This window comes from Andrographis paniculata, unplaced genomic scaffold (genome assembly GCF_009805555.1).
Source record: "Andrographis paniculata isolate CXL003 unplaced genomic scaffold, ASM980555v1 Contig59END, whole genome shotgun sequence".
Lineage (NCBI taxonomy): Eukaryota > Viridiplantae > Streptophyta > Magnoliopsida > Lamiales > Acanthaceae > Andrographis > Andrographis paniculata.
Window position 1 is genome coordinate 2,221,127 of NW_026137594.1, and position 11,308 is coordinate 2,232,434.

At 28.5% G+C, this 11,308-nt stretch overlaps 2 non-coding genes across 2 annotated transcripts; both read right to left on the minus strand.

Annotated features, from left to right (window-relative positions):
- Window positions 1-6,119: 6,119 nt before the first annotated feature.
- LOC127258644 (small nucleolar RNA snoR8a) lies at window positions 6,120-6,210 on the minus strand. Its single transcript, XR_007840340.1, has one exon. It is a non-coding gene; the product is annotated as a small nucleolar RNA snoR8a (small nucleolar RNA).
- A 132-nt stretch (window positions 6,211-6,342) lies between these two features.
- On the minus strand, window positions 6,343-6,436 carry LOC127258645 (small nucleolar RNA snoR126). Its single transcript, XR_007840341.1, has one exon. It is a non-coding gene; the product is annotated as a small nucleolar RNA snoR126 (small nucleolar RNA).
- Window positions 6,437-11,308: the final 4,872 nt, after the last annotated feature.

Sequence of the window (11,308 nt, forward strand, 5' to 3'; positions counted from 1 at the left end):
ATAATAATGAAACACATAATCAGCAACCAGCTAATTCTTTATTGCAGCAGATTCACGTTACATTCTGGAGCCTGTACCTCACAACTTCATCATCGACCTCGTCCAAATCAATGGCGTTCTTCTTCACTGTCACCTCCTCCTGTCCAATCTTCTAGAACAACATCATTCAAATTTGCAGGAAATCATTCCTTATAATAATAATTGGAGTAACCACACGAGAATGGCGATGCCTAAGATGGTCCAAAATCCAAACCCTAGGCTGATCAGGCCCTTAATAGCCTCGCAGTGCAGCAGCAGCGACATCCTCCTCCGCCATTGCAGCAGCAACCTCTCCGCCCCCTTCACCAGTCCGCCGGCGCAGGAGAAGGAACTTTCCGTAAACGGCCGGCTTCCGATATGAACAATTGGTCCCCAGCCGAGAGTATTATCATCAATGATAGAAACCAAAATCTAAGAAATCCGTTGACGGAAGTCCCGATTACGCTGCAGGGGAACACTATTATTCCGGCGGCGTCGACTGCCGGCAGAAACATTCCGGCGACTAATGCCGACAATAATTCTGGAGTCGGAAGAGTGCTTAAAAGTGCCCGAATTGAAGCCGGTCCCGTTGGTTGCAAATGCCCTTGTTGTGGTAAAATCTTCCCTATAGTGAAAGATCTAAAACACCATTTGGTTGAGGACGATTGCTGGAATGTGGACAACCGAAACAAAACGGCTGGGAATATTATTAATTGTATGTACTGATTGATCGATTGCCTTAATAATAATTGCCTGAATATAATAATTTTGGCGTCTCTCTTGGATTAGATGATTGAATCAATCCATTTGTTTTTCTTCAATTTCTTCTTCTTTGATTGGATGATGGCATTCTTGTTCTTGAACTTCTTCTTCTTCCATGAGTGAAGTAAATTGGCATGAGCATGATGTGCATCTCAAGAAATCCAGATTGGCCAATGGTATGTATATATACGAATATTCTTCATTGCCTTTAAAATTTGAGGGTAGAATCAAGAACAGATAACGGTTCCGGATTAGAATTCGGAAAAGAAGTTCAGAGTTGCAGATTGATGAAGGTGTGTTTGGGGGTAAAATTCGAAACAGACAAGGGTTCTGGGTAGAATCTTGAACAAATAGCGGTTCCAGGTTAGGTTTGGAAAAATTATAAAACTACCTAATTACAAAATTTTTCTGTCCCCAAATTTGGGCGTGATTAAATTAGGAAATAAGTAATGGTTGCATCTCTTTGAGTTGTTAGGTTGATTAAAATGACGTGTCAGATTTATAAGACACCTTTTAAATTTTATAAATAATGCATGATGTACTCACTGTCTAGATGAAGAATTAGCTGGTTGCTGATGATGTTCTTGATTATTATTATTATTAGGATTGAAACCTGCAGAAAAAATTGGGTGGCTGTTAAAGTTCTTGATGATTAGTTTTGCAGAAGATTGTTGAGGTTGATGTTCTTGATCGCTCATCTTGGGATGGAACGAAGAAGACGAAGAGGAGACTTTGATCAATGGATTTGATTTGGATCCTATCGATAGATTTACTTCAATTTTAGCTTTCTTTACATGTATTGAAAAAATTGTAAAATATATTTTGTTACAAAATAAATAGTGACAATTAAGTATACATGTAAATTGATATTTTTTTTGCAATTTTTTCTATATCAGCATCCAAATCAAATGAATTTCAATCCTCTCCATCAGTTCGTGATATTCCATTGATCAAAGTCTCCTCTTCATCTTCTTCGTTCCATCCATCCCAAGATGAACGATCAAGAACATCAGCCTTCTGGTTCCAGATCCAATAATCATCAACAATCTTCTGCAGGTTTCAATCATAATCATCAAGAACTTGATCAACAACCACCTAATTCTTCTTCTGCAGCAGTCAGCAGATCCACCACGTCCCATTGAGCAGCCTAACTATACCCTCGACCTCATCCAAAGTCAATCGTGTTCTTCTTCAAACTTACCTCCTTCTGCCCACTCTTCTAGCAATTTCCAGAAATCCAAATTTGCAGCACACTATTACTACTAATAATTTTAATAATCAGAGGAACCGCATGAGAATGACGACGATGGTGGAAAACGCAAACCCTAGGCTGATCAGGCCCCTAGTAATCTCGCTGTTGCAGCAGCAGCAGCGACCTCCTCTTCCACCACTGCGGCAACCTCTCCGCCGGAGAAGGAACATCCCGTAAACGGTCGGCTTCCGATATGAACAATTGGTCCCCAGCCCAAAGTATTAATGATACAATCCAGAAACAAATCATCAATGGTAGCAACCAAAATCCAAGAAATCCGTCGACGGAAGTCCCAATTAAGCTGCAGGGGAACACTACTCCGGCGGCATCGACTACGGACTACCTGCAGAAACATTCCGGCGACTAATGTCGCTGCCGCCGGCAATCATTTGTCAGACAAGTGTTTAAGAGCGGTAAAGTTTTTCGAATAATACAAATAAAATGATATTTATTGAGTCAATTATGCATGATATTTTTAATATTAAATACAATGATAAAAATGGTGTGTCTATTACTTCTAGGTAATAATATTTTTGGTAATATTAATAAAAAAAATATGTAAATATGTTTTATTGGTTCAGTGGACTTAAATAATTTATTTTATTATGTTATGTGATATTTTTTTTTTCATTTTTAGAATAATTATAATCTTAAATTAAAAAATTATTAAATAAAATATATTTTATTTTCTTAGTATTTATAAAATATATTATTTTACAGAACTATTAAAAAAATATAATATTAAATATATACACAATAAATTAAACTAAAAATTATACAAATATACTACAAAAAAATACAAATGATCACATTAATAAAATTAATTAATATCAAAATAATTTATTTATAAAATAAATAAAAATAATTAATTTAATTTAATAACTTACATATATTTTATAAAAATATATTAATAATATTGAAAATATTTTATAGAACTAATAGAGTAAATTAAAATGATAAACTCTTAAGCATTCAACACACATCATGTGATGTGATCCATCACATTTATAGAATATGTTCTATATTTTCTATATTCTTAGGATGTTTATAAATTTTTTAGGACATTAATATGTATGTATACAAATATGTCGTTGTTGTTTTATATATTTATATATATATATATGGTTTTGACTATGAATGAAATAAATTTTCGATTTAAAAATTGATTCTTCTCTCTATTCTAATATCATTATTACATTATTATTATTATTATTATTATTATTATTGGTTCAAAAGAGTTACATTTAAATTGATCCGCCTCCAAATTTTTAAATCCCTTATTTTTACAAATATATATAGCAAAATTTATAAATATATGTAATATTAAAAAACATATATTAAAATCTGTTTAATTTTATTTAAATTTGAATATTATATTTAAATTTATTTAAATATATTCTTTTACAAAAACAAATTATTTAAAACAAAAATTAAAGTTAAAATTGTAAAAAAAAAAAAAACAAAATACAATATATATACATATTATAATTGAGGAAAAAAGGTAATTGAAAATCATACGACAAAATTAGAACCTAATTATTCAATCATTTTGATCCTTTACTTGATCAACAACCACTACAATTGGAGATAATAAATTTCATGAATTTTTTTTTTTTTTTTCTTCGGCTGTGCCTAATCCAATTCGATTAATTAAAATGAAATTATTTTATAATTATATTAATAACAAAATAATAACAAAAAATTTTTAAAAAAAAGGTTTGAGAATAAAATTTTAACTTAGTTTGGTTGTAGGTTCAATAATTAATTTCTACTATTTATATAAACAAATTTCTAAATTAATTTAAAACTATAAAAGAAATACAATAATAATAAAAAGAAAAAGTAGACCTTTATAGTCTCAATTTCAAACTAGATCGTACTTAACCTTACATTTCCAAAACCAATTTGAAATCAGGCAAGATTTAGGAGTAAGTCAGACTAATCCCGACCAACGAAAAAATAAAAATGAGGCTACACGAATTGCAAGCCCTAAAATGGGCCGGCCAAGCCTACGTCGAAAACTGATGGTTATGTATGGCCTTATACAAAATATTCTGTGCATTTTCAATCTCCCAAAGGCTTAAATTTCGAATATAGTGGACGAGGACTCCAACATTTATTCTGATTTCATCGTGCAATTTTCATCAAGCATTCCTAATTAACGGGAAAATACTGTGGCTGCGGTTCCTAGTGAGTCATTTTACATTAAAAAAAGACGAAAATATAAAAAGGCAACAGTTATTCTTAATTAACAATATTAATTAGTAGTCCTTTCGGACCTAGCTAATTTATTCTAGCTAGCATAGACACAGAGTTTGTATTGTATGTATTTTATAATTTGTAAATAATTAATAAGTATATTTGAAAAATTAATTATAATTTAATAAAAATAATTATAGATTAATATTAAAAGACTAAATAATTTCATTAAAATAAAAATAAATAATAAATTATGAATTTTAAAATATAATTAAAGTGTATAATTATATTTTTAAAAAAATGAAAAGACAAATTAAAGACTGACATAAATAAAAACAGAAAACAAATTAAGTGAGAGGAAAGGAGTATTATATTTTTGTAATACTAATTTTTAAGAATAATTTTTAATATTAAATTAAAAAAATTAGTATTTATTAGTAAAAAACATTTAACCAACACAGTTTAGATAGCAATATCATTTTCATAACTTATTATTTTATTATTATTTTTAAATATAAGCTATTATTAAAAGATAATAATAATTAATGATATTTACAATTATTTTATATTTAGAAATGCTTATTTATCGAATACTCCCTCTGTCCTTTGTAAAAATTTACATTTATTTTTTGCATATTTGTACTTAACATTAAAAATACCATAGTATCAAATATCAATAAATTTGTATTACAAGACACTAATAGAAATATTTTGTATTTTTTACTTAATTTGTAATAATTAATATTCAAATATCAATATTAAAAAAAGTAAAATGTAAACCTTTTGGACGGAAAGATTATTTTTTATTTTCTTTCATTTATAACTAATTATTTAAAACTATCTCTAATTATATGTTTAGTAGGACTTTGTTCATCTTAATCTAAAATATTTTTTTTTTATAATTTATTATTGTCCCATTAAAAGATATCTTGTTCTATATTTTAGAAATATAACTGTATACTAATATTAAAATATCTTTAATTTTTAATTAAATTACAAATTTCTTAACAAATACAATTCTTTAATACATGATGTATAATAAAAAGTAAATAAAATTCATAGGGTCGGACAAAGGAGTATTACTTTTTAATTTACTACAAAATTCCACGATATTCCTCTAATGGAAGACAGAGAGTATATTTTAGGTTTGTAATCTCTCTCTTTTTCTTCAATAACTACGTGCTTTTTGCTTTTTGTGCGATGTTTTAAAAAAATTAATATTATATTAAGATTTAGTAGAAATAAAATAAAAGCGACTAAAATGATCTTATCAGTATTGCGTAAGTAATGATATTTGTATAATATATTAAAAATTGTAAAGATATTTATAATATTAGATACATAATACATGTACTAAAAGAAAATGAATATTTTGTTACGAGATTGACCAAAAATAAAAAATAAATACATTGTTATGAGACGGAAGGAGAATGATATTTTAAAAAAGGAGGTGAATAGTAACATATTTGAAAAATTATAGTCTATTGAACTTTGTTTATTTAACAATTTTTCAATCATTTGAAACTATTTATTTTTAAAAAAATATCACTATCAAATATATTTTTTTCTGTCTCAAAATATCAAATTAAATACTAATTTTTTCATTTTTCTAAACTTTCAAAATTCCAAAACTCTACCAAAATTTCTTGCGGGAAATCACTGTATAAAAAATCAAAATATAAACCAAATACATCTCAAATGTACAAACATACATACATACGCTTGATGTTCCGGCTGCCTTTAGGTATTATCGTCAGACAAAAAACTGATTTAAGCTGTAAGCCTTTTCGGCAGAGAAGCTTCTTCTGTAAGCACACTTCAATTCAGTGGTTACAAGCAAACAAAATCATCTAATTAAAAAGCAAAACAAATAAAAAAGTAGGGAACGATTGCTCAGATTCTATGGGTGTTCAGAAGAGTCTGTCATGCCAATCGCAGCATTCAGAACCAGGAATTATACTTCTAATCATCGCAATTCCCCCAAACTTTTCTCAAAATAAATAAATAAATAATGGAAACCATCATACAAACATAGATATGCACATAATTTTTTTTTTTTTTTTTTTAAAAAAATCACACAGAAGCACGAACTCGAAGACGATGAAATTCGGAGGGCTCAGACACGCATAAATAACTCATCAAGCAGAATAAAACATTAGAGGTCCGTATCTCAGCATCGAGAAACGATTTTTGTCTTCACAGCCCCGATTAACAATCAAAAACTATACAATAATAGCAACGACCAATTTCTGGAATACAATTGCAGCTGAAAATTAGTAGGAGAACGACGGAGCGTTTCGTTTGTCGCCGCCGAAGGATTTTATGGGTCGTTGATTTAGGGTTTAGGGTTAGCTTTCTACGCGGCCGATTCTATTGGGCTGATTTATGGCTCTGGGCCAACAAAAATATTATTAATTGGGCTCCTATGTCCGTTATCTATTTGTATCTCTATTTAAGTGTGCACTGTAAATGGTTTGGTTTGGGTTTAAAATCTAAATGATCATAATTAAGTTTATACAATTTTTGATAAAAAAGTTATTTTTAATATAAAATTATATAAAAAATTATTTAAATAATAACTTAAATAAAAAAACACAAAATTAAAACTAAACCAATTAGAAACATTAATTTTTATATAGCACATCAAGAATAATAATAATAGTAGCAGTAGTAGAGGTGTGTTTAGTTGGTATTTTTATTTTTATTTTTTGAAATTTTAATTTTATTGTTATTTTTGTTTAAATATTGATTTTTTTTAGATGAAATAATATATATATTTTTTATATAAATTGTAAATTCTAAATGAAACCATTCAAAGCATGTGCCGAAAGACTTTATAGGTAATTATCATAATTATATTAAAAAAATTTAATTTTTAAGTCTTTCGGCATGGTGCTGAATGTTTTTCATTCGGCACCTAATCCATATGTATATATAATAATATAAAACTATCACCAGACATGTTAGCATGGTCGGCTGCTCACAAGGCATGGAGACCTATATTATTATTATTATTATTATTCTACAAATAAGACCTAAAAAGGTTACAAACTTCAAAATAAAACTTAAACATTATTAATTCTAATCAGAGGAAGTTATTGTGATTTGTCCATGGATGGGCTGGTGGTGTAGGAGTTGGATTTGTAATACGCTCAGGTCACCTGCCACACATGGTTCACCTAGTGTAACTTTTCTGTCGGACCTGATTTGCAGGGTATTAGGTTTGGATAGCGGCTTCATCCAAAAAAGAAATAAGAAAAGCCAATTAGACGGTGCTTTTCATCTTGGAAAGATTTATGGCACCAACTTCCTATAATTACCCATTTGTATAATATATCTTAAATAGGCTACAAATAAAATAAGATAACATAAAAAAAAAAAAAAAAAGCTTTATTGAAATCAATCTTTTCTTTTAAGGGGGATCAAGAAAGCGTTAACATGTACAAACAAACAGATACACAGAATGAGATTAGAAAGAAAAAATTGTAAAAGTTTCAGTTTAAGGGTGTGTTTGTTTGGGGGTTTGGATTTTAAGTTGAGATTTGAATAGTAAAAATTTTGAATTTGAATAGTTGTATAATGTGATATAAATAGGTATTGATGTAATGTTTTGAATGTAAAATTGATTTTTAGTATAATATAAAAAATAAAAAATAGGTATTTGATTTGATTTTTGGGAGAGGAAAAAAATAGGATGAACAGTAGAAATCTAATCCAATCCCCAAAACAAACACTTTAATATACAATAAAATAAAATGATAGACACGTTGTAATAAATTAATAGCACAGCACATGCAGACGCACATGCATGCATGCACGCAGTCCGTGTTTTACGTGCCTTTTTGTCATCTGAAAATTATAAAGATAAATAATAATAATAATAATAATAAAATCTGGATTCAGGTTGCAAAATCTGTACTAAAACTAAAAAAGGGTTCCATCTGCATCTGCATGGCACGACATGTGTTTTTCTTTATCTTTATTGTTAGAGTGGATTGTATTTGCTTTTAGGTTTTGATTGATGTTTGCAGATGATCCGATCAACGGACGAACAGTGATGAACAAACGCTCTCCAATTGGTCTTGAGTTCAATTAAACAAGAAAATGACCCTAATTGATCAATCTAATGAAGATCCAAATGAATTGATCTAGAAAACTCGTTGGTCCCCCAAATCCATGTGTGAGAATAACAAAAACGTTGGTTGTAACAAACTTTGTGGATGTTGGGAGAGACAGTGGAAGAATAAATTCAATTCTTGTTGAGTTTGTTAGGATATTTGGATATAGAGCTTCTATATAGGATATGGAGTGGAGAAAAATAGATTTGGGGTGACAGGATCGAGGGAGAAAATAAAAACACTGAGGGTTGAGGGGTGTGTGGGATAGGTTGAGTACGGGAAATCCTCAAGAAATTGGTAAATAGATTTCTTGAGTGTGTAGCTCGATTGTATTCACACATCTTGTGTTTCAATGTTTTCAACAGTGAGTTTCGCTTGGATTGGAACCCCCCAATATAGGCTGTTGCAGCCGAACTGGATTATCATTTTGTTGTGTTTTTAATGTTCTTCGTCACCAGAATATTCATTCGCAGTTCGATTGTCCAACGACAACTAATCTGTGTTGGGGGATTTTTCTGTGTTAATTTTAAAATTTGTTGCTGATGTGCGTGTTCTTGACGGTGAGAAATTATATGGAATAAAGAAATTAGGAAGAGTCACTAGATTCTGCGTATGTATCCTCAGCATTGGATGCCGAAATTGCGTTACGTAACCCGACTCATTTAATTGGAATAGAATCGAATTAATTTATTCCATGTCAAAATATTGGATTGTTTTAAACTTTAAAGAATATCATTTTATAGTTTTACCAGTCTCTACGTGGTTTTTCATGATATTTTAAATAATAATAAAACTTTAGAGATACATTTATAGTGAAATATGTAATGAAAATATAAAATAATATAAGTCTAGCCCTCATTCGAAATAAGAGTCCTTATAATTATATTTATTTATAAATAAATAATATAATATTTTCTCAATATATATCTTTTTAAATATAAAAATGAACAAGGGTAGATTTTGCTGTGTTATGTAATAAATTGAGAAGTAATAGTATTTTGAGTGATAACTTAAAATATATATGAGGTTTTAATATTTTTTGCCTTTTGGGGGTTTTGTATTTTTTTACTCCGGTTACAAATAATTCATTTTTTTTTTTTAATTTTTTTTGTTCGTTTCATAACAGCTAATTCATTTATATTTTTAATAAATTTATTCATTTCTAATTAAATATTAAACCACATATACTTACATGTAAGACTTACTCAAAACTTTTTTATTTATATCTCTTCTCTCAATAAATAAATATTTTTATCTATATTTTTTAAATACTCAATTTTTTTTTTTTTATAAAGCTAGTTTAAGTTAATTATAAATAAAAATATATTTTTTATTTATTTATTTGTATTATAAATTTTTTTATTATAAATAACTTAGTAATGTACACTACAAAATAACTGTGCTCGAAACAAATGGGTTATCTCCTCCGAGACTAATGAAGCAATAGAGTGCAAGAGATTTTGATATTTTTATTCTTTAACTTTATATATATAAATTAATCGTATGTTTAATGATATGCTTGTAATTTATGTAAAATTTAATATTAATGTATAATTATTTTTACTAAAATAAAAAATATATATATTTTTTGAATGAGATACTATTTAAGTTAAAAAGGATAATAATATTCAGCGTGTAATTGCCGCCTTAAACTTGAATATTAATTTCTTAAAGTGAAATGCTTTTAATAAATATTTGCCACCGAAATTATATATGGCATAATTGGAATGCAATCAACAACCATTCAGTGGCAAATACCAACTCTTTTTTAAATAAACAAATATTTAATAAATTCTAGCCATAGAAAATCAATTAAAGTGACTCCAAATATTCAATTCCTCTTTAAATTATCACTAATTAATTAATTGCGTAGTTAATTGGAATACTACTTTCAATTTCATTTGTCGTTTTTCAAATAACACTATAAAGTCATAACCCCAAATTCATTACTAAAAGTCGATTAGATTAAAGATGATATATATATATATATATATTTAATTGATTCTTGATGCAAAACCAACCAATTAAATGTAATTAAATGCTAAAGATAAAAAAGAGTTCTTAATTCGTTGCTTTAATAAAATTTATTTTAATTGAAAAGGACATATAATTATAACGTAACCTCGTCTCGTTCACATAAAAAAAAAAAAAAAAATCAATTCAGGCACCACATTCGACTGCCTTTTAGATTAATCAATGAATAAATAAATTGTTGCCTTTTAATTTTTCCACAATATATAATAATTGTATTTCAATTTTGTTCCACCTCTTTTCGTTCGTATTTATTTGTGTCGTGATTCTATTGGACTTAGTAGTAGGTAAAATATAAAATAAGTATATAAAAAATACAACACATAAATTTATAATTTTCGATATAGTTTAGGTGTGCTACAAAGAATACTCTTAGGTACACCAAAATGAAGAAGACAAAAACGAGATTATAGAAAGTGGAGAGGTAATCAATTTCCATTAAGAGATTAATGAAACAAGGCTACTTGAAGGTGTTGTGATGATATTCAATTCAATACTAGTATGATATTGTTAATTTATTTTTTATTTTTATCCAAAAAAGTCTCGTACTAAGAAAGTTAATGTAGAACTTACAAGGTGTTGGATTTTATTTTTTTTCAAATCTTTCAATGTGGGACTCGAATTTGCAATCACTCGCTCAAATCAAAGATCATATAACATATGTGTTTTACCATATATTTCGATCAGCTTATCTTGCACCGCTTATCACAAAGGGATTTGTTGTCTGACCCCCTCCAGTGATATTCAGATCCGTATATCTTGCACCGCTGTTCATAAAGGGACTTGTTTCCTGACTCCCTCTTATGATATTCTAATCCGCCTATCTTGCACCGCTATTCACAAAGGGACTTGTTTTCTGACCCCTCCAGTGATATTCTGATCTGCATATCTTGCACCACTGTTCACAAAGGGACTTATTTCCTGACTC